This window comes from Carcharhinus amblyrhynchos, chromosome 15 (assembly GCF_965287045.1).
Source record: "Carcharhinus amblyrhynchos chromosome 15, sCarAmb.v2.hapA, whole genome shotgun sequence".
In the NCBI taxonomy this organism is placed as follows: Eukaryota; Metazoa; Chordata; class Chondrichthyes; order Carcharhiniformes; family Carcharhinidae; genus Carcharhinus; species Carcharhinus amblyrhynchos.
In genome coordinates, this window is record NC_137338.1 from 74,478,365 (window position 1) to 74,503,472 (window position 25,108).

Genomic DNA, 25,108 nt, shown 5'->3' on the forward strand with positions numbered 1-25,108 from the left:
TGTGCACAGTTCTGGTCACCCTATCATAGATAAGATATTATTAAACTAAAAAGAGTGCAGAAAACATTTATTTGGATGCTACTGGGACTTGATGGTTTGAGTTATAAGGAGAAGCTGGATTTTCCCTAGACCGTTGGAGACTTAGGGTTGATCTTATAGAGGCTTATAGAGGACATAGATAAGGTAGATGGGTAGGGGAGTCTAAAACTAGAGGGCATAGATTCAAGGTGAGAGGGGAGAGGCAGCCAATTTTTTCACTCAAAGGATGGTGAGTGTCTGGAACGAGCTGACAGAGGTAGTAGTAGTAGAGGCAGGTACCATTTTGTCTTTTAAAAAGCTTTTAGATGGTTACATGGGTAAAATGGACATAGAGGGATAATGAGCCAAATGTGGGCAATTGGGACAAGCTTGGTGGTAAAAACTGAGCTGCGTGGACAGGTTGGACCGAAGGGCCTGTTTCCATGCTGTAAACCTCTAAGTGAGTGGGAAAATATCTGGCAAATGGAGTATAATGTGGACATGTGTGAAATTGTCCATTTTGATAGGAAGAATAGAAGAGGCATATTAACTAAATGGTGGGATATTGCATAGTTCTGAGATGCGGAGGGATGTAAAGGTCCTAATACATAACTCTGTTATCTCCCAATAGTATTAGGATTAAGATCCATAAATTGGTTTTGAATTTCTCATTTTGTTTAATCTCACAATTAGTTACATAATTTAATAACTAATAACTATATTATTGTTTTCCACTTATGCCACCAAAGTAAGTATTTGTCATGATTTATGGGAGAGGGAACACTGGGGGGAAATTTGGCTTGGTGAGCAAGGGGAAAGGAGGGATGTGGCAGAGGCAGCTAAATGCTTGGTCTCAATTCTACAAACAAAGAATTCTATCAACTCCTTGCATTTGTTGAAGCTGAAGCTGAATAGGAATAGGGCAGTGGATAGTGGAGAGGCTGGCAGTTAAATTTACATTCCAGGAAGACAGCAGCAGAGAGCAAGACCTGATGGTGTTTTATGCAGACCAGGTAGATTTAATGGTGACGAATTAAACCAACTGTCCACCATAGACATTCAAATCTGCATTCCTTGAATCTAATCAAGTTCAGAGAGATGCCATAACATGTGAATGACTCAGTGAGGGTATAAGGGTTTTACTGGGGAGAGGATAGCAAACCTCAGAGGTTGTGATTTCACAGGTTGGTAACTGCATGGGTTTTCTGTGAGTGAAGTATTAAAAGTTAGACAGCTGAAAATTTAAAAGTACTCTTCTAAGTGACTTGGAAAGCTTTTTTTCCCAGGGCTGGACATAGTAAAAAAAGTGGAGAAGCATGATGCTACTGCAGAAGAATGCAATAAATTATGTCCTTATTTGTAATTGAGACATTGGGTGTAGAGAGGCCAAATGATGCAGTCAAAGTGGTGGAGCTGAATATAAGTAGGAGAGTTTACATGAAGGGAGAGATTCAAGCAGGATTGGAGTCCAGTAAACTCAGAGGAGAGAAGTCAGGTTGATTTTAAATCATTGAGGATGAAGAAGAGAACAGTGAAGCAATCTTGGTCAGAAACTCGATGTGGTTCTTCCTGGGTGGTAGGGAACAAGCATTTTAAAGGATAACCAAGAAATATTGAAAAATGGAATAAATGTACACCAAGGAGGAGAAACCAAAGTGCGATATGGTATAAGGGTTGCACCAGCACCTAAGCTGGACAGGTGGCTGAAGATTTGGCAAATGGAAAGCTTAATAAGGGAAAAGTTGTCATTACTCTTGAGCTAATATTCTGCTTGAAGCTATGAGATTGAGAGAGACAATAGAATTGCACGATGTCTCCAGACAGGATACACCAAAAGCATGTGAACCATTCAGAAACTAGCTGTCATCTCCAGTGTGAATAATGGGAGCTGATTCTCATCTCAGCAGGAATGATATCCTGTGAACAATTTTCCAGATCGTGTGGATTTTCACCTTTCAGAAATATATCAAGGCCCACTGAAAAACTTGGTCAGTGTCAATTAGTGCTGGGTGTATCAGCATATAGCACAGGAGGAAAGACAGCAAACGCCTGAAAATTTTGCAGAGCATTCTCCCTCTGATTGCTGAACAAGCCAAGTCAGCAAAGGCACAGCTGAAAAAGAAACTGGGCAGCCTCTCGGCAAACTGCAAACACTGGAATGTCAAAACTGACTCTGCACTTACTGAAGTCAGCGCTACTGGAACTTCAAATCATAATGGCCGCATCTTTCCACCATCCACTCCTAACTGATAAATGAAAGACTAACTAGCATTTACTTTTAAAAATTATTTTTGAACTCAATTCTCATTTCCAACCTGTGCAATGTATATGCATATGCTTTGTCATTTTCCTCACATTTAATTGATATCACTCTTTCCTTAACTCGGGAAAGTGAGATTAAATTGGCTCCTTTTAATACCTAGATTGGCTGGGAAAAGATATCCACAAGGGATCCTTTTTAAATTAATCTTGTTGTGACCAACTGACGGGGTTGAATAAAGAAAAGAATCCAGTTCATCCACTCACATCCAGGATAACAAATTTGAAGGAGCAGTTGTAACAGTTTTTCATTTTGTATTTTTTATTTTGCATGAAACATTAAAGTAATGTAAACATCGACTTTCAGATTTTGTCAAAGACAGCATCGAAAAGAAAAAGTTGGAAAAACCCATTTATTTCACTAACGTCCTTTAGGGAAGGAAATCTGCCGTCCTTGCGTGCTTTGGCTTCCAGAGCCACAGCAATGTGGTTGACTCTCAACTGCCCTCTGAAATTGCCTAGCAAGCACTGAATTCAAGGGACAACTAGGGATGGGCCAGCCAGCAATGCCCTTGTCCCACGAATGAATTTTAAAAAAACTATGTTCTAGTGACTGTGAATGTACTCAAAGCAAATTGCCTTGATTTAATGCTGTGAATGCAATGTATTTTTAACTTCTCATCCGTTCACTGTCATTAAAATTAGTGGTTTGCTTCTACAAAAACGGCTGATCGTGTGGATTTTCTGAAAGCAGAGAATGAATAACACAAGTATCCTGGGGAATGACTCTTGTGAGAACATCGATGACTTCAAAACTGATATCTGTGTACCAACGTATATCATTGTATTTATTTTTGGATTCATTGAAAATGTCTTCTGTTACATATGTACTCCTGAGGTTATACAAGAAGAAGACTGAAATCAGCATTGTCGTGGTGAACCTGGCAATATCGGATCTACTCTTTGTGTGCACTTTGCCCTGGTGGGTTCATTATTATTTGAGATACAGCATTTGGGACCTTTCAGATTCCTTGTGTAGATTCCTGACTTATGCCCTGTACCTCAACATGTACTGCAGCATCTACTTTCTGACTCTGATGAGCCTATTGCGCTACTTTGCTATAGTGCATCCAGTGAAAGTTTTGAAGTATAGAAGTGTCAAATCTGTACAAATCCTATGTGTTGTAATATAGGTATTTGTTGGAGTAGCAGCCAGTCCTTTTCTGAAAGGTGAAAATAATGAAACAAAATGCTTTGATCTCAAAAATGTTAACAGTAAAATATATACCATGAATTTAATTTCTCTGGTCATAGGTTGCATTATTCCCTTCTTTATTATCACATTCTGTTACACAATTGTTGTTAAGACCTTGCTAATCTTAAAGACAAAACATCACAAGAAAAGGGTCTCCCTCAAGAAAGGCAATTGCTATGGCTATTGTTGTAATGGTTCTATTTCTAACCAGTTTTCTACCCTATCATATTCTACGAACTGTCTACCTTGCCATAACAAATGACACCAGAAATATTTCCCAAGCCAGCTGCTTTGTTCAGAAAGCTGTAGTGGTTACCCTGTGTGGTGCAGCAATCAATTCCTGTTTGGATCCCCTTTTATATTACTTTGTAGCAGAGAGTTTCGGGGACAAGCTGAGAACCACAGTCAAGAGCACATTCAGAGGCTGTCCTGCACTGATGCATCAAACTTGAGCCCATACTACAATTCATTTACACATCTAATTTTAGGACTGATGGGAGTGCAGGATTTCTCCTGTTCAGAATACGAAAGGTCAGAATCAAGTGAGACATACCGACATTAAAGAATTTGATTGTTAGATATGGCCGCTTTTATCTCAAAGAAAATAGTAACTTCTCATACATTGAATGTTGAGATTGAATGTCACTCCAAACTGAAGGATTGATCAAGTCATTTTTGTCTTTTGAAAGATCGGGTGGTTCCACTCTTACATTTTCTTGTTCTAACATGGTATGAGTTTTCTTGAAAGCCCTTACAGAATGGGCTGCTTTGTATGTTTTCCTTCAAACCAGCTGTTTGAATCTTCAGGCTGCACATCTCTGCAAAATATCTGGCCTCTTGTGCATCCCCAGCTTTAGTCACTCCATTGTTGCCAGCTGTACATCCAGTTGGTTAGGTCCTAAACTCTCAAATTGCCTCCCTAACTTTGTTGCATTGCTTAACTCTCTTTCCTGCTTTAAGATGATATGGAGATGTTGGCGTTGGACTGGGGTGAGCACAGTAAAAAGCCTCACAACACCAGGTTAAAGTCCAACAGTTTATTTGGAATCACGAGCTTTTAGAGTGCTGCTCCTTCTAATTCCTCCTACCTCCACTTATCCGATGAAGGAGCAGCACTCATGATTCCAAATAAACCTGTAGGGCTTTAAACTGGCATTGTGAAATTTCTTATTCTGCTTTAAGATGCTCCTTAAAACTCTTTGAACAAGTCTTTGATCACCTGGCTTTATATTGCCTTATGTGGCTTGGTGTCAAGTTTCATTTGATATAGCCTCTGAGAGGCACCTTGGAATGATTTTCTATGTTAAACATCAGTTGTTGTTGACCATAACATATGACCATATTTGAGTTATTTTCAGTTCTAACACTAAAATAATTTCAGTTCTTCATACCTTTTATTGTTATTTATTCCTGCAAAATTGAACATTGTTTCTTATCAGTTCCTAAGGTCTTATGGGTTACCAAAGGCCCATCTGCTGACAATTTATCTTCTGTCTGAGCAAGATAATATCCTGTCAGTAATAAACAAGATCCATGATCTTTTTTAAATATATCTATGGCCTAATTTTCTAGAATTCTGAGTTTGCTCAAGTTGGTCATTCAAAGGCAGTTCACCACAACCTTCTCAAGGGCCATTAGGGATGGGCAATAAATGCTGGTGACGCCCATATCTTAAAAATATCTTCTACCAATTGTTTCACTTTCTTTTTAGCCTCCTTTAAGATGGGTATTAAAGTCCATATTGGAAGGTCCAAAATCTTTCAGCATGAATATTATGATACACGAGAATCAGATTTGAACATCTGTGCTGCATTACTGGGCTGTAAATATCAGGGAAATCCCAATTCATAGAATCCCTACTGTGCAGAAGGAGGTTATTGATTTTCTGCCCTGAGTCAATTTCAGTCAGCACATTGGTGATATTAAATATTCTCCATGTAGTCGAGGGAGAAAATTTGGAAAGGTCCCCCTAGAGTCATGAAGTTAATATGGCAGAGGCATTTCAGCACACTTGATTTCATGCTGACATTCTGTGAAGCAGGCAAGTCAGTCCTATTCCACCGTTGTTTCAGTCAGTGGTCATGCCACGTAGCTTTGTGGTCAGTCACTTGGCCAATCATTGCCAGGTAATGTGTGCATAGGAATTGCATTAAATTCAAGCTAGGTGAACTTGAAGAGGTGTTTCAAATGTTTTATCATGGGAACATAGGAGTAAATTACGATAGGACATTATCTATGGCAATGTCTCAATGTTTTGAGAAAGTTCAATTAGCGAGTTACGACTTGTATGGAATTTTGTATCTGTACCTTGAATGCTACAATATTTTGCTACAATTATAAATTTACTTCTATATTAGATGTGTAATGTTATGAATGCATGAAAAACTTAAAGAACTATAATCAACAGCTTTGTCTCTACAAACTTGCGTTATTGAATCTTGGCCAAGCAACTGGGAAGAGATTTACCAAAGTGTTTCCTGAATTTAATCGCTTCAAGTGTAATTCTGATACAGGTATGATATTCACACTCACTTCAGCAATCTACGTTTTCCAGCACTGGATGTACAATGATTATTTGCCAACCCTAAAGCCTTTTTCACATGATCACCTATGATGGCAGACTTCAGCTAAATGGAAAGACGAGAGAAGCTGGCATTGTTCTTGGAAGAGAGAAAGTTAAGAAGACATTTAATGGTGGTTGTGAAAATCATGAGGGTTTTAATAGATTGAAGCGAGAAGAAACTGGCAGAAGAGAACATGACCAGAAAACCTCAATTTAACATAATTGACCAGAGAACCAATTTGATCATCTGCAATGCACTGACTGACAGGGTAGAAGAAATGGAAAAAATAGGAATGAGACCAATTAGATAACATTTTCAAAGAGCAGGCATGGGCATGATTGGTCAAGTGGCTGTCTTCTGTGTTGTAACATTCTATGAATCACAAGCAACCTATATTCATCCATGATATGTCTTCCAATTTCCACTGCTCTAATGATGTGGCTCACTTATAATGAAACATAGGACCAAGAATGTTCTCATTAGCAAACACTCAAATGCTGTATGCCCACTGACACAAACCTTGTTCTACTCCATTAAGCATCCATTAACTAGTTGAGGGTAGTCAAATGGCAGGGACCATGGGGAGATCTTGTTTTGTTGACATTGAGGGGGAGATTATCATCACATTAGTTTACCAGATTTTCTATCTCATTCCTGTACTCTGTCTTGTCATTGTTTGAAATCCAACCCCCTATATTCATGTCATCAGCAAACTTGAAAGTCAAGTTGGAGGGGAATTTGGCCACACTGTCATAGCGTATAAGAAGTGTAGTAGGGGGCTGAGGATATGTCCTTGTGGGACATCGATGTTGAGGATGATCATGGAGGAGGTGTTGTTGCCTATCCTGACTGATTATGGTTTTTGGGTTAGGAAGTTCAGGATCCAGTCGCACAGGGAGTAGCCGAGGTCCAGGCCACAGAGTTTGGAGATGAGATTCATAGGAATAATGGTGTTGAAGGCTGAGCTATAGTCAATAAGTAGGAGTTTGACATAGGTGGACTTGTTATCTGGGGGTTCCAGGGTTGAGTGCAGGGCCAGGGAGATGGAGTCTGCTGTGTTATGGTGGTAGGCAAATTGCGGGCAACCTGGGAAGCTGGAATTGAACTATGCTATGACTAACTTTTTTGAAGCACTTCATAATGATGGATGTCAGAGCCATCAGATGATAGTCATTAAGGCATGCTGCTTGGCTTTTCTTTGGTGCTGGGATGATGGTTATCTCCTTGAAGCAGATAGGGACCTCAGATTATTGTAAAGAGAAGTTGAAGATTCTGTGAATACTCATGCCAGCTGATCTGCACAGGATCTGAGTGCTCATCTGGATACCCCATCGAGGCCAGTTGCTTTCCATGGGTTGACATTCAAAGAAGAACAAAGAACAAAATCAGCCTGGGAAACAGGTCCTTCGGCGCAACGAGCCCATGCTGCCATCTCAACACCACCTCTCTACCCATGACCCCTATCTAATGTTTTATGGCCATCCAGATTGAGGGAAAACTGATTTAGGGACAATTTATTCCTGCCAATCAGCCTAACAGCACATCTTTGGGGCGTGGGAGGAAACCGGAGCACCCGGAGAAAACCCACGCAAGCACGGGGAGAATGCGCAAACTCCCACAGACTGGCCCAAATCCACGTGTCTGCACAGCAATCAGCAATAGTCACTGAGCTGTCGTCTTGCCCAGTATCTTGTCCAGTTTAGGCACACACTAACGACATGAAGCACAAGGCCTATCCAGAACAACCAAGAGCAGCCCCAGTACGACCCATCACGTGTATGCCCCTCGTTGGACACAAGGTGGACCGACTTAAAACCTGTGAATGAAAAGAGAAAAACATTATTATCATACTATACCCATTTACATTTCTAGAGACACCCCAATGCTAATGACCCTTATTTAAAGGTTCTCCTATATCCACCCATCTCCAACTCAGTCATGTGCCTGTCTAAGTTACTCTTAAAGGACTTGTGTGTTTGCCTCCACCATCTTACTTGGCAGAGCATTCCATACCCCCACTACCCTCTGTGTGAAAAACCTCCCTCTAATATCTGTGTTGTACCACTCCCCCCTCACCTTAAGTCCATGGCCCCTTGTCCTACGTGACTATTATAGGAAATAGCTTACCTTGGTTTACTCTATCTATACCCTTCATAATCTTACATACCTCTATTAGATCCCCCCTCAGTCGGCATCTTTCAAGGGAAAAGAGCCCCAATTTCTTCAATCTTTCCTCATACCCCAGTCCTTCCATACCAGGCAACATCCTGGTAAACCTCCTCTGCACTCTCTCCAGAGTCTCCACGTCCTTCTGGTAGTAAGGCGACCAGAACTGTACGCAGTACTCCAAATGCGGCCTAACCAACATTCTGTACAACTGCAACATTAGACTCCAGCTCTTATATTCTATACCCCTTCCTATAAAGGCTAACATACCATAGGCTTTCTTCACCATACTCTCCACTTGCACTGCCACTTTCAAAGACTTGTGCACTTGCACCCCCAGGTCTCGCTGCGACTCTATACTCCTTACAGGCTTACCCTTTATCATATAACTTCCCCCTACATTATTCCGGCCAAAATGCATCACCTCACATTTATCCAGATTAAACTCCATTTGCCACCTATCTGCCCAATCAACCAGCCTATCAATATCCTGCTGTATTGCCAGACACTGCTCCTCACTGCCCGCCAATCCAGCCGTCTTGGTGTCATCAGCAAATTTGCTGATCACACCACCTACTCCCTCTTCCAAATCATTTATATACACTACAAAGAGAAGAGGTCCCGGTACTGAGCCCTGCGGCACACCACTAGTGACAGACCTCCAGCTAGAAAAAGACCCCTCCACAACTACTCTGACTCCTCTTTGCAAGCCAGTTCTCTACCCATCTAGATACCTGACCACATATCCCATGAGCTTTAATCTTCTGTACCAACCTACCATGAGGGACTTTGTCAAACGCTTTACTGAAATCCCTATAGACGACATCAACGGCTCGTCCTTCATCAACCATTTTTGTCACCTCCTCAAAGAATTCTACCAGATTCGTAAGGCAAGACTTCCCCTTGACAAAGCTATGCTGCGCATCCTTAATCAGATCGCAATGCTCCAAGTGCGCATACATCCTATCCCTAAGAATCCTCTCCATCAACTTACCTACCACTGACGTTAAGCTCACCGGCCTATAGTTACCCGGGCTATCCCTCCTACCCTTTTTAAACAATGGTACCACATTAGCTATCCTCCAGTCCTCTGGGACCTCACCTGTGTCCAAAGAAGAGACAAAGATTTGCATCAGAGGCCCAGCAATCTCATCCCTTGCCTCTCTAAGCAGCCTAGGATAAATGCAATCAGGCCCTGGAGATTTATTGGTCTTAATGCCCTCTAAAAGCCCTAACACTTCTTCCCTCGTAATCAATAGATCTTTTAATCGGTCTACCGCTCCCTCAATGACCGTACTAGACATCAAGCCCCTCTCCTTCGTGAATACCGACACAAAGTATTCATTCAGGATCTCCCCCATTCCCTCTGCCTCTAAGCACAATTCCCCACGTCTGTCCCTGAGAGGACCGATCTTACCCCTAACCACCCTTTTGTTCTTTAGGAGTAAAACGCCTTTGGATTCTCCTTAACCCTACCTGCCAAAGCCATCTCATGCCCCCTCTTTGCTCTCCTAACTCCCCGTTTGAGATCCCTCCTACTCTGTATTCGTCCAACACTCTCTCTGTTCCCAGCTGCTTAGACCTGACATACGCCTCTTGTTTCTTCCTGACCAGGTCTTCTATATCTCTAGTAATCTCTATTTATTAATGATCTGGATGAGGGTATAGTTGGGTGGATTAGTAAATTTGCTGATGACACCAAAGTCGGAGGTGTGGTAGATTGTGAGGAAGGGTGTCATAGTTTGCAGGAAGACTTGGACAGGTTGCAGAGCTGGGCCGAGAGGTGGCAGATGGAGTTTAATGCGGAGAAGTGTGAGGTAATTCACTTTGGTAGGAATAACAGATGTGTTGAGTATAGGGCTAACGGGAGGACTTTGAATAGTGTGGATGAACAGAGGGATCTAGCTGTATGTGTACATAGATCCCTGAAAGTTGGGAATCAAGTAGATAGGGTTGTTAAGAAGGCATACGGTGTCTTGGCGTTTATTGGTAGGGGGATTGAATTTAGGAGTCGCAGCGTCATGTTGCAACTGTACACAACTCTGGTGCGGCCGCACTTGGAGTACTGTGTGCAGTTCTGGTCCCCACATTACAGGAAGGATGTGGAGGCTTTGGAGAGGGTGCAGAGGAGGTTTACCAGGATGTTGCCTGGTATGGAGGGGAGGTCCTATGAGGAGAGACTGAGGGATTTGGGGTTGTTTTCGCTGGAAAGAAGGCGGCTAAGACGGGATCTTATTGAAACATATAAGATGATTAGAGGTTTAGATAGGGTGGACAGTGATAGCCTTTTTCCTCGGATGGAGAAAGCTAGCACGAGGGGGCATGGCTTTAAATTAAGGGGGGGTAGTTATAGGACGGATGTCAGGGGTAGGTTCTTTACCCAGAGGGTGGTGAGAGATTGGAATGCCCTGCCTGCTGCGGTTGTAAATGCACCTAGTTTGGGGGCGTTTAAGAGATCCGTGGATAGGTTTATGGACGAAAAGGGATTGGTTTAGGTTAGTGGGTCATTGTTTTTTAACTGGTCGGCGCAACATCGTGGGCCGAAGGGCCTGTTCTGCGCTGTAATGTTCTATGTTCTAATCCACGGTTCCCTAATCCTACCTTTCCCATCCTTTCTCCTAACCGGCACATGCCTTTCCTGCACCTTTGCAGTTTTCCCTTGAAAGACTCCCACAAGCCTAACGTGGTCTTGCCTTCCAACAGCCTGCCCCAGTCTGTATCCCTAAGCTCCTGCCTAATCTGGCTGTATCTAGCCTTCCCCCAATTTAGCACCCTCCCCTTAGGACAGCTCTCATCTTTTTCCATTTGTATTCTAAAGTAGACGGAGTTGTGGTCACTATTAGCCACATGTTCGCCTACCGCAACCTCAACCACCTGACCTGGCTCATTTCCCAGAACTAAATCAAGTATCGCCCCCTCTCTAGTCAGGCTATCTACATACTGTTGCAAGGATTCTTCCAATACACATCTTACGAATTCCTCCCCATCAGACCCCCCAGCTCTAGGCACCTTCCAATCCACCCCAGGGAGATTAAAATCTCCCACTACAACAACCCTATTCTTCCTACACTTATCCAAAATGTCCCTACATATACCCTCTTCCACTGCCCGTGGGCTATCAGGTGGCTATAGTACACTCCTAGCATAGTAATGGCCCCCTTCCTATTCCTCAACTCCATCCACAAAGACTCAATGTCCATCCCCTCCATGTTATCCTCCCTCTGCACCACTGTGCTCTGCTCCCTAACTAAGAGTGCCACTCCCCCTCCTCTTTTCAACCCACCTCTATCACACCTAAAACACTTATACCCCAGAACATTTAGCTGCCAGTCCTGCCCCTCTCTGTCACTGCCACCACATCTAAATTCCTTGCGAACATCAAGGCCCTAAGTTCATCCGACTTTCCTGTCACACTCCTCGCATTAAAACAGATGCACTTAAGACCCTCAGGCCTTCTCGGATCCTCCTTCTCCTGGGGGATTTCCCTATCAACTAGACTTCCAACTCACTCCCAGTGAGTGAGCTGTCTCTCTCCTCCCCACCCCGCCCCGCCCCTCCCCTCCATACTAGTTTAAACCCTGCCTAAACACTCCAGCCAACCTCCCAGCTAAAATGTGTCCCCTTCCCATTTAAGTGTTCCCTATCCCTCTTATACAAGTGCCCTTCCTTTGCAAAGACTTCCCAATGGTCAACAAAACTAAAACACTCTGTCCTGCACCAATCCCTCAGCCACGCATTCAGCTGCAGGATCTCATTATTCTTATTCCTGCTATTGCTGGGCACTGGCAGCAGACCAGAGATCGCCACCCTGGAGGTCCTACACTTCAACCTGGCTCCCAACTCCCTGAACTGTGTACGTATTTCCCCCCTACTCTTTCTTCCTGTGTCCCTCTCTCCTACATGTATAATTACATCCATCTGGGTCCCTTGGCCCTTCAAGATTCCCTCTACCCTCTCTGACACATCCTGTACACCAGCTCCAGGGAGGCAGACCACCATCCTGGAGTCCTACTTTTGCCCACAGAACCACCTATCAATTCCTCTAACCCTCCCATCCTCCACCACTATCTCACATCCAGCCCCCTTCCTTCCCTCTGAGGCATTTTCCTCTTCCCCTCGTGCCCTTTCCACCTCAGTTGGTGCCTTACCCCTGCTGTCTTGAGAGACTATCCCTGGGGTAGCCTTTGGAACATTACTCCTCTTCTTTTTCCCCTTCCTAACTGTAATCCACCCATCCCCCCTCCTCAACTCTGAGGTCCCCTCTTGAATCTGGTTCCTATTCATTAATGCCTCATTTTCCCTCACTAAAAATAAATCCTCCAGCCTCAGCTCCAGTTGCCTAACCCAGGCCCTCAAACGCTGCAACTCCAGACATTTGGTGCAGACTCTCCAGAGATGCTGTGTCTCTAAGAACTCCCACATATTGTACCTTACACAGCTGACACATCTCCCCATGGTCCCTGCCATTTGACTACCCTCAGACTTATGGACACACTTTGAAAAACTTGACCAATAACTCACCCTGCCTAAGCCCTGTGAGCCAAAGCCCTTGCAGTACTCACTCAGCACCTGCCTCATTCTACTGCCCACTATCTACTGTGGCCTTGTTTTTATACTCCCTCACTCCCTTCCCAACAGCCCTTGTACCTAGGACCCTCTATGGAAAGCACAAAGGGAAAAAAACCCACAACCCAACAATGCAACTTTAAAAAAAAAACACAGTACACTCACAGTTTACACTCACCAGCCACCAGTACACTGCTCCAGAGAACAATTCGAGAGGGCTGTTCTAACATCTGCAATGGTGACTTTGATACAGTTTCAACTGAGGGTTCTGGGGTTGAGGGCATTGGAGCTGGTGATTTTACATGCCCTTATCTTGTAGCCTGTTATGTCTAGTAGACCTTGCCATAGTTGGCAAGGGTTTGTGTGGCTAGCCTGGGACTCTAGCTTGGTTCAGTACTGTCTTTTAGCATCTTTGATGAATCTCCTTAGATCGTATCTGGATTTTTTGTATAGGTCAGGATCTCCTGACTTGAATGTCTTAGTCCTAGACTTCAGCAAGCAGTGGATATTCCTGTTCATCCGTGGGTGGGAAACACGTAGATTTGTTTCTTTGGCACACAGTCTTTTACAGACTTATTAATGAATTTAGTTACTGTAGTGGCATACTCGTTCAGGCTGGTCGCAGAATTTTTAACTACTGTCCACTTACTCTAGGCAGTCCCATGGGGAATCATATGATTCCTCAGACCAATGTTGCATGACTTTCTTTGACGGATTTTCCCGCTTCAGTTTTTGCTTGTAAGCTGGGAGCAGGAGCACAGCCTTGTGGTCTGATTTGCCAAAGTGTGGGCAGGCAATAGAGCAGTAGGCATGTTTGATATTTGTGTAGCAGTGGCCTAGGATGTCTCAGCCTCTGGTGGAACAGGAGATGTGTTGATAGTAACTTGGTAACATGCTCTTGAGCTTGGCCTGATTCAAGATTGAAGTCCCTGGCCATGATGAACAAGGAATAGGGAGGTGTCATCTCAAGGCCATTTGTGGTGGTATATATTTTGTCTAGCGTGATCTTCATATCCACATGGGATGGGATGTAAACTGCAATCAGGATAACAGAAGTGAACTTTCATGGAAGATAGAAGGGGGGGCATTTTAGCATCAAGAATTCAATGTCTGGGGAGCAGAAACTACGTCTAGGCACCATGAGGTGTTGATTAGGAAACAGACCCTACCTCCCTTAGCCTTGCCTGAGGCTGCTGTACGATCCATTTGGTGAATTGAAAATCCCTCTGGTTGTAGAGCACAGTCTGGTGATGGAGGAGTAAGCCATGTCTCCGTGAAAGAGTACACAGCAGTCCCTCAGTTCTCTTTGAAAAGTGAGTCCGGCTTGTTTTCCAGAGATTGGACATTTTTTGATTACTTTACCCAAGTGACTATTAATTTTGTCCTGAATTATTGTTTCCAGAAGTTTCCCCACCACTGTAGTTAAACTGAGTTATCTATGGCTTTTCTTTACACCCTTTTTTGAACAAAGGTGCAGGCCAGGACTCTCCCAAAAGGTTCTAAGTCCCCAATTTGCAGGAAAATGGGAATAATTTCTATGTTTTTTTTCAGTGTGATTTCAAGGGCGAATCTTCAACATTCTTCACATCACAGAGTGCCCTAGTGAGATTCACTCTGAAAATCAGTGGGTGGGGACTAATCCCACCCCAGAGGCCAGCAGCATGGTGCTGAGCGGGCCACTGCACACATGCCGATCTGTCAGCGCAGTGATAGGTACATGTGCAGTGGCCCCGCGTGGCCAGCCCAATCACTGGCAGCCCTGCAACCTTGCATTGCTGGCCTTGTGAATCCCCCATCTCCTTGATCACAGGTCTCCCAGATCTCTCCGGGTAAGCCCCAATGTCCCCCAACCCCACTCTCTTCCCATCAGTCCCGATCTCCCAGACCCCTGACCCAGATCTCCGTCTTTCTTCCCTCCCTCTTTCTCTCTGCCTGCAATCCCAGTGCAGGGAGGCAGCGGGACCCCCCGATCGCCTCAATAGGCCCTGCCCCCTTGGCACTGCCCAGTGCCCAGTGCAGCGAGCTGAGAAAATTGCCCCCGTAATATTTGTAATTCTCAGTCCCCTGGCACCACTCCTCAGTCTTGAGGAAGATTAAAAAGTTATATTCAGTGAGTCCACAATTTTCACTCACTTCCCTTCCTTTGATGCATCAAATCTGGTCTTGGTTCCTTAGCAACTTTTAAGTAATTAAGTCATTTTATTTAATCCAATACATCACCTTTTATGGCCTAAAACTGCTGACACTTCATCAAGGCCTTAAGGACCATGTAGCTTTGCTCAGATGCCATTTAAGGGCTCCACATTTCCATTCCAACAGTCTTAGGGCTCTACATTTCCATTCCGACAGTCTTACATATGCACACCATGGTCAGGCATATGAATGCCATTCTAAGTAGCACATTGCCATATTTATTAACCAGGTGAGGGATGGCAGAAAGTTAATGTCATGAGACAGTAGGTAGACCCTCTAACCATGTGTTACATCCTTCATGTCTAGGTGAGCCTTCTGGCGCCTCTCCACCCACATCCCAGACTGCACACTTGTAACATTTGGCTGGAATTACGTGGCTCAGCATGTTTTTACAAGGTCCTAGCTCTGCACCATGGAGGTGGGGGCCAATAATGGGATGATTATCAAATGTACATGCGGGCCTGAAATGACACCACAGACAGCCAGATGCACGTAAGAGCTGTGTATCTTCATTCCAAAGTCAAGCACGCTCAAACCTGTTAGGTACACGGCCACTGAGAGAAGCACCAACTCCATGCATGCCACCGTTAAATCCTCCAGGATCCACAGTGATCACTCTACAATGCAGAAACATAGAGAAAATAAAGCACCCTGCAGAATCTAAGCTGCAAGGTGCCATGGCATGAGTTTCTGAGGCAGGATTCTTTAATACTCTGGCCAATTACAAAGTTCTTAGAGGGTCATGCTTCACTCAAGTCATTGCCAAGCAGAGAACAGATAGACACTATAATGCGATGTTGCAGAGACCATGGAGCTGAGGCAGATAGTGGAATATCTGAGGGCAGTAGGGGTAGGGGGGTTGGGCATCGGGCATCAGTGACACAACCTGAGTGACCACGGAACACACAATTAACGTGAGAAGTGGAATGAGTGGAAATACATTTACACATGTGCAAGTATACTAATAATGGGCACCCGTTCTACCTTTGTGCTCCGTGTATTTCTTAACATTTCTAGCTTGACCAACATCCACAGCAGAGATGCAGGCCGCCTGCTGACTAGCCCTGTTGTCTAGGATGACATTGGCTTGTGTTCTCTGAAGGGCCAAAGCCTGAAGGTCTCCTGATGTGGGGTAGGAGCATCCTTCTCAGCCTCTTCAGCTAGAGCTGATGGGGTCATAGACAGAGGGAATTGGGATTGGCTGAATACTCTGAGGAACCTGGGGTATCCAGCTCCTGGTCTTCATCCCTACAGGTGGCTAATGGTTTCTGCCTGACTCCTTATTGTGGGCAATCTTGTCCTGCATAAAGACAGATGAACAGATGGTGAGCAGGATGGATGCCAAGACAGATGATGAGGATGTCTGTTTTGCATGGACACTGAGTGGACCTGTATAAGGGTTGAGGATGCAAACTGCATAGAATGTGAGAAGAATTGAAGATGCCAAATGTGTGAGAGAGTTAGTGGTGATGTCCCTTGTGTTGGTAGTGTCTGGACTGTGAAGTATAACCCTTTAATCGTCTGATGAGCTTTTCAGAGTGAGAGTTGAAAATGGGGAGAAGGTGGACTTGCCCTGGTTGGGTGAATGAGATCATTAATCCTTTTCCTGCACTGGAAAAGTGTTCATGTGGTTGCGTTGGCATGGAGCACACTGGTGGCCTTCTCCCATAATACAATGGTGAGATCGATGACCCTCCATCTCCCAGCATGGGTGTGCCTCCACCGCATCCAGAAGTAACCCCAGCATTTTGTCACTAAATTTGAGGGCAGTTGGCTGCTTTCTTTGACAGCCAGCACAGCCAAAACCAGCTCTAGGCTGCAGAGATGAATAATGTGCGTTGGTGCAGTTTAAATGCGGTGCCCAGAAAGATGGTCTTATGATGGCATGGCAGGGCAGCCCACCCATCACAGGTCTAAGGTGGATCACGTTCATGCAAACATAATCAGGGAGGCGATGACCTAGTGATATTATTAATCCAGAAGCCCACATAATGCGTGGGGACCCGGGTTTGAGTCCCACCATGGCAGATAGTGGAATTTGAATTTGATAAAAACTATCTGGAATTATGATTCTACTGATGACCATGAAACCATTGTCAATTGTCAGAAAAATCCACCTAGTTTACTGATGTATTTTATGAAGGAAATCTGCCATCTTTACCTGGCCTACATGTGACTCCAGAGCCACAGCAATGTGGTTGACTCTCAACAGTCCTCTGAAATGGCCTAACAAGGCACTCAGTTGTATCAATCGCTACAAAGTCTCAACAAAAACATGAAAACAGACGGACCACCTGGCATAAACCTAGGCATTGGAAAAGACAGCAAAACAAACAGCCCTGTCTTCCTCACTGACACCTGCAAAGTCCCTCTTACTAACATCTAGGGGCTAGTCCCAAAATTGGGAGAGCTGTCTCACAGACTAGTCAAGCAACAGCCTGACATAGTCATTCTCAAGGAATCATACCTTACAGGTGACACCCCAGACATGACCATTACCATCCCTGGATATGTCCTGTCCCACCAGCAGGACAGACCTAGCAAAAGTGACGGCACAGTGGTATACTGTCAGGAGGGATGCAGGAGCCCTGGGAGTCATTAACATCAATTCTGGACCCCATGAACTCCCATGGCCTCAGGTTAAACATGGGCAAGGAAGCCTCTTAGTGGTTATCATGTACTGTCCTCCTTCGGCTGATGAATCAGTACTCCTCCATATTGAACAACACTTGGAGAAAGCACTGAGGGTGGCAAGGGTGTAAAATGTCCACCACCCAGAGTTGCTCGGCAACAATACTGCTGATCGAACTGGTCAAGTCCTAAAGGATGTAAATACTAGACTGGGTCTGCAGCAGCTGGTGAAGGAACCAACAAGTCGAAAAAACATGCTTGACCATATCCTTACCAATTTGCTGGCTGCAGATGCATCTGTTCGTGACAGTATCGGTAAGAGTGACCACCGCACAGTCTTTGTGGAGATGAAGTCCCACCTTCACATTGAGAATAACCTCCATCCTGTTGTGTGGCACTATTACCATGCTAAATAAGACAGACTTCGAACTGCTGGAGCAAGTCAAGACTGGGAATCCATGAGGTGCTGTGGGGCAACAGGAGCAGAACTGTACTCCAGCACAATCTGCAACCGCATGGCACGGCATATCCTCCACTCAATCATTACCGTGAGGCCGGGGAACCCTGGTTCAATGGAGAATGCGGAGAGTTTGCCCTCTGATATCTATTGATTCCAGAATGCATGCCAGGAGCAGCACTAGGCATACCTAAAAATGAGGTGTCAACGTGATGAAGCTACTAAACTTGCATGCCAAACAGCAAGTGATAGACAGAGCTAAGCGATCCCACAACCAAGCTCTGCAATCCTCTGACATCCAGTCACGAATGGTGGTGGACAATTAAACTACTCACTGGAAGAGGAGGCTCCACTAATGTCCCCATCCTCAACAATGATGGAGCCCTGCACATCAGTGCAAAAAATAAAGCTGAAATATTTGCAGCAATCTTCAGCCAGAAGTGCCGAGTGGATGATCCATCTCGGCCTCCTCCAGTGGTCCCCAACATCTGAGATGCCAGTCTCCAGTCAATTCAATTCACTCCCCACGATACCAAGAAATGGTAGGAGGTGCTGGATATTGCAAAGGCAATAGGTTCTGATAACATTCTGGCAATAGTACTGAAGACTTGCTGCTGTCCTACCTAAGCTCTTCCAGTACATCAACCCTAAATTGTGAAAAATTGCCCAGGCATGTGCTGTACACAAAAAGCAAGACAAATTCAACCCAGCCAAATACCGCCCAATCAGTCTACTCTCGATTATCAGTAAAGTGATGGAAGGGGTCATCGACAGTGCTATCAAGCAGCACTTGCTCAACAATAACCTGCTCAGTGACGCCAGTTTGGGTTTCAACAGCGCACTCAGCACATGACCTTATTACAGTCTTGGGTCAAACATGGACGAAAGCTAAATTCCAGAGGTGAGGTGAGAGTGACAGTCATTGATATTCTACTGAGTGTGACATCAAGGAGCCTCGCAAAACTGGAATCAATAGATATCAGAGGGCAAACTCTCTGCTGGTTAGAGTCATACATAGGAAGATGGTTGTGGTTGTGGAGGGTCAATCATCCCAGCTGCAGGACATCTCTGCAAGAATTCCTCAGGGTAATGTCCTAGGCCCAACAATCTTCAGCTGCTTCATCAATGACTTTTCCTCCTTCATAAGGTCAGAAGTGGAGATGTTTGCTGATGATTGCCCAATGCTCAGTCCACGCAGCACGCTTGAATGGCACCAAATCTACAAACATTCAACCTCTCCACCACCGACACTCAGTAGTAGCATTGTGTGCTATCTACAAAATGCACTACAGTAATTCACCAAAGATCCTTAGATAGTACCTTCCAAATCCACGACCACTTCCAACTAGAAGGACAAGGGGAGCAGATACATGGGAACGCCACCACTGTCTTGGAAATACATCCCCATTCCTTCGTATGGGTCAAAATCCTGGAATTCCCTCCCTAATGGCATTGTGGGTCAACCCACAGCACATGGACTACAGCAATTCAAGAAGGCCATCTTCACCACCGCCTTCTCAAGGGCAACTAGGGATGGGCAATAAATGCTGGTCAACCAGTGAGGCCCATGTCCCAGAAATGAATTAAAAACAAAATGAGCTGAAAAGTGGATGATCTTGTTAGGGCACCTGATTAGAAACTCTAAATTATGTTAAACCCAAGTTTTTTTTTTCATTTTGGCATTAGTGAGACCATAAGGTGTTTCACTTCAGGTGTGATTCTGTTGACACGCTAGGAAGCTTTTATCAAAACAAACTTTATTTAGCAAAACAGGTTAATTATAACAAATGAATTAGCTTAACTTTTATCAAGTGAAGTACTTAAACATAGAAACTAGAAGCCGGAGTAGGCCATTTAGCCCTTTGGGCCTGCTCCACCATTCATTTTGAACATGGCTTGTCATCGAATTCAATATCCTGATCTACCCTTCTCCCCATATCCCTTGACTTCTTTAGCTCCAAGAGCTATATCTAATTTCTTTTTGAAATCAGACAGTGTTTTGGCCTCAACTATTTTCCTTGGTAGTGAATTCCACACATTTACCACACCCTGGGTGAAGAAATTTCTCCTCGCTTCAGTTCTAAACATTTACCCCTTATCCACAAATTATGACCCCTAGTTCTGCATTCCCCTACCATTGGAGACATCCTTTCTGAATGTACCCTGTAATTATGCTAGAATTTTAGAAATGTCTATGAGATCCCCTCTCTTCTAAACTCCAGTGAATATAATCCTAACTGACTTATTCTCTCCTCATATAACAAACCTGTCATCTCAGGAAGCAGCCTGGTAAATCTTTGTTGTACTCCCTCTATAGCAAGGGCATCCTTTTCAGATAGGGACACCAAAACTGCACATAATACTCCAAGTGTGGCACCAACACTCTGTACAATTTCAGCGAAACATCCCTGTCCCTATACTCAAGTCATCTTGCTGTGAAGGCCAGTATACTATTTGCTTTCTTTACTGCCTACTGTACCTGTGCGTTTACTTTCAGCAACTGATGCATGAGGACACCCAAGGTCTGGCTGAGTATCCATCTCTCTCAATTCACACCCATTCAAGTAATAATCTGTCTTCCTATTATTGCTACTAAAATGGATGAGCTCACATTTATCCACATTATACTGCATCTGCCATGCACATGTCCACACACTCAGCGTATCCAAATCACGCTGAAGTAGTTCTATATCCTTCTCACAGCACATCCTCTCACCCAACTTTGTATCATCTGCAAATTTGGAGATAATACATTTAGTCCCCTCTTCCAACTCATTAATGTACAATGTGAACAGTCAGGATCCTAGCACAGATCCCTGTGGAACCCCATTGGTCACGGACTGCCAGTCAGAAAAAGACCCATTTATGCCACGAGAAAGTACAATTTTTAACTGTTAGCCTATCTCTATTTGTTCTAATTTAAGCAAGATTCCTCATAGACTTAAACACCTTTTCAAATTCAGTTAGTAAACAACACAGGCTTATGTATTTTACTTGTTAACAGTCCTAGAGCCTTTGAACATCTCTAGAGGGGAAGAGAAAGACAGAGAGACACCTCTCTTCTGACAGCTCCAAAATAGCAGCCTCCATAGAGAGAGAGATTCCTCTTGCTTCTGTCAAAACCAAACAGTAACTAAATTGTTTTTCCCTATAAGCTTAGTGCCTTTCATTATCACATGACTCTCTCTGTCAATCAAACTAATCAAAACCCTATTCTGAAATTCCAGGGGAAAGACCAAAAAATAAACAAAAATGCATTTACTTAGATTAAAACAAGAACCCCATTAGCTAAGATCAATTAGTAGTCTGCATTCTCAGCATGTGAGCTGCCTGTTACAGATAAATCGGTATAGTGTAAAGAGCTAAATTTTAAACATACCCCTCACAAAAAACATGATATAAATTTTTTAAAAGCACAGTATCATCACAATCCACAAATCCACTATTCTAGCTGGCTTTTTCTGTTCTGCCCAATGTTCTTATTCTCAGAGTGGAAAATTTCACCTCTCCTTTTACTATTTATATGCTTATAGACTTTGGGATTCCCTTTTATGTTAGCTGCCAGTTCCTTTTCATATTCTCTCTTAGCTTTTCTTATTTGCTTTCTCATTTCCCTTTGAACCTTCTATATTCAGCCTGATTTGTGTTGTATTATCTATCTGATAGCTGTTTTTGGGAGACTGGCAAGTCAGGGATGGTTTGGAGGTCAGGAGATGTGACGGGGTGAGAGATTGGAATATGGGGGGATTGGATGTTGGGGAGCTGGGTATGGTTGGAGGTCTGGGGTAGGGTTTTACAGGTCAGAGGATGGGAATGGAGGGTCAGAGGTGGAGGGTATGGGAGGTGGGGTTCAGGTCTGGACAATTTCTGTGCAAATGTTTACCTGAGAAGAGCTGAGATGGATTTCCCCAGCGCATCTTTGGGTTACCTCTCTAACCTAATCTGGGAAGCCAGGAAGTTACAGACCCTCAACTTTGCCTGAACAATCCTTTCCTTAAAGGTAGACCATCTTTCAGTTATTGTTTTTCCTGCTACCTTTGATTCCAATTTATCCCAGATCGATTCTTACCACATTGAAGTTGGCTTTCCCCAGTGAATTATTCTTACCCCGGATTATTCTTTGTCCTTTTCCATAATCATCTAAACATTATGATACAAATATCACTGTCCCTAAATGTTCTCATACTTACAATTAAAATACTTGGCCCACCTTATTCCAAGAACAAAATTTGACAATGCCTCCTTTCTCGTTGGACTGGAAACGTACTGCTACAAAAGATTCTCCTGGACACATTCTAGCAACTCTTGCCACTCAATGCCCTATACACTACCAATATTACAGCCTATATTTGGTTACATAAAGTCATCCACCACTTCATAATTCTTGAACCTTTCTCTGATTTCCTTGCAAATTTGTTCCTATACACCTTTCCACCAATCAGTGGCCTATAGACTGCTAGAGTAACATAATTGCATCGTCTTTGTTCCATTGCTCTAGACAAAGAAGCTCTGTCTTTACCTCTCTGCTTCATCGTCCTTCTCTAGCACTGCAATGTTCTCCTTAATGAAAACCACCCCCATTTCTTCCTTCATTTCCTATTTTTTCCTGAACATCTTGTATCCAGGAATATTTAATGCCCAGCCCTGCCCTTCTTTATGCTAGGTATCTGATATAGCCATACTATCATATTCCTACATGGCAACCTGTGCCTGTAAATCACCAATTTTATTTATCACACTCCATGCATCTGCACACTTGGTCAGTAACCTTGATTCATACTTAATTACTTCCACCCAGTCTCTAAACCCATCTAATATCTTACTATTTCCTACTCTAGTGCTTTCTATCTCTCCCAATATTTTGTGCATCTTGGTATTCCTCCCTGATACTAATTCCAGGTTCCACATCATTGCAAAGTTAATTTAAACCATCCCTAACAGCACTAGCAAATTGCCCTGTAAGAAATTCTGTCTCAGCTCTTTTTAGGCGCAACATTTCAGGCTGTACAGGTGCCTTTCCCCCCAGACTCAGTTCCAATGTCTCAGAAATCAAAAGACCTCCTTCCTGCACCATCTTTCCAGCCACACACTCATCTGCTTTATTCTCTTATTTTTATATTCACATGCATGTAGTACTGGAAGTAACATGGAAATGACTACTTTTGAGGTTCTCCTTGCTAATTACCTGCCTAGCTCCTTAAATTCTGGCCATAGGACCACATCCCTTGTTCTATGTCAGTCATACTAATGTGTATCATAGCTGTTAGTCATTTATCCTCCCCTGTTAGGGTGCTCTGAGCCTGGCACCATGGAGACAACACACCTACCTAGATTCATGTCTGCAGCCACCAAAACGCCTATCTATAATCCTAACTATGGAATCTCCTATGACGATTACGTCCAGCCTACTTTGTGGCCCCCTATACAGCTGAGCTACCCTTGGTACCTGGACCTGGCTCTAGTTCACTCTTCAGATGAACCATCACTCTTATCCATATTCAGAACTGAATACTAGTTATACAATGAGAGGCACTCATGGGACTCCTGCACCAGTTGTGTGTTGTTTCTTGGTTGGTGGTCACACATACCTTTTCTCCCTGCATACTCCTAAACTGCCAGCTGCAAACATCTATAAATGTGCTATCCACTAATATCTCCACTTCACAGAGGCACCGCACTGATGTCAGCAGTTGTTCAAGCCCAAAGCCCAGAGCGGAAGCTGCTGAAACTGATGGCAGTTAGTACAAATGATTATTCAGGACTTGGGACGCATTCTGGAGTTACCACTTAACACAGGATATGCACCATTGAGGTCAGAGCAGCCTGGTCATTATTAATAATAAATCTTGTTGTGGAACTGGGTGTAATCCTGAGATTATTATCCTTGAGATCCTGCTTTTCAATTTCCACTATAATCACAAACCTTACTACTGCTAATAATCCTTACTATTAATAAAAGCACAAAATCACTTACAATTATAATAATCCAATTTAAAATAATTTCCCAGCTCCTAACTTGAAACAAATATCTGCATTTTAATAGAAGAGAAAAATACTCACCAGCCATTTATCTGGTTTCCTATGACATTGCACTTTGATTTTCCTGGGACGCCCCCTGTTGGTCTTTCTATGTCACTCTTGCTCTCTTCAACGCTCCTTTTATCCCCATGCTATTCAGACCGTTTCTGCTGGCCTCACGGTGACTCTCGCTTTTTACCCCGCTCCTTTTGTCTCAACTGTGCTCTAGCCTCCTCTGTTGGTCTCACAGTGACTCTCTTGCTCTTATACTGCTCCTTTTTTTCCTGTTGTGCTCTCGCCTCTCACACTGGTGTCACAATGAGTTACACGTCGTGTAATGATCCCTGTGTTAGACCATCAGACCAAAATAACTGAATTTACTGAACAGCCCTAATGAAAAAATCAATGGACAAAGTTTCACTTTATAACTATTACTTTAACAATCAAACCTAAATTAACATCAATTAAACATGCAATAACGGGTAAATTGTCGTCAGTATAAACTATTAAATAGCAGATACAAAGATGTATATCACAGAGTTACTGGGCAGTCCACTTAGCATATATGGCACCAGCTTTAGCCAGAAAATCCTTCAAACTTTTGAACTTCTTCAAGTAGGATCCTAGCTCCTTTTAGCCACCAATTTTCTTACAACAGCAGCTCCCAACCAAGCTGAGTTCCGTGGGCACAGTCTTCATAACAATGCACTTTACCTTAAAACCACCTTAGATCTGCTCATGACAGTCTTGATGCCATGTGTGATAAACCCCATGAGCTGCATGGGGAATCACTTATTGACCTCCTAGTTGGGCTTGTTGAATATGAGCTCCCCGAGGACTGGTAATTAGTCTACGAGATGGAGCTCTATATAAAGCAAGACCCGGAGAAGGTCCAGTAACCTTTTAGTCCTGGTTGGGACCTGCTGTGTTCAGTGCAGACTTGTGGTTATTGTTTATTTTCATTTGTGCAATAAAAGCAGA

The 25,108-nt window shown here is 43.7% G+C and overlaps 2 protein-coding genes and 1 pseudogene across 2 annotated transcripts in view; all 3 read left to right on the plus strand.

Moving 5' to 3' along the window:
• The window catches only part of LOC145353447 (cysteinyl leukotriene receptor 1-like), a 176,969-nt gene that overhangs the window by 16,327 nt on the left and 135,534 nt on the right, over positions 1 to 25,108 (plus strand). The gene's annotated exons all lie outside the window — the stretch shown is intronic.
• LOC145353018 (cysteinyl leukotriene receptor 2-like) lies at positions 2,958 to 3,984 on the plus strand (annotated as a pseudogene).
• LOC145353448 (cysteinyl leukotriene receptor 2-like) overlaps positions 5,968 to 25,108 on the plus strand; it is an 88,274-nt gene continuing 69,133 nt past the window's right edge. The window contains exon 1 of the mRNA XM_080204230.1: positions 5,968 to 6,045. The gene's annotated coding sequence lies outside the window, so the exon portion shown is untranslated. The remainder of the gene's footprint in view (positions 6,046 to 25,108) is intronic.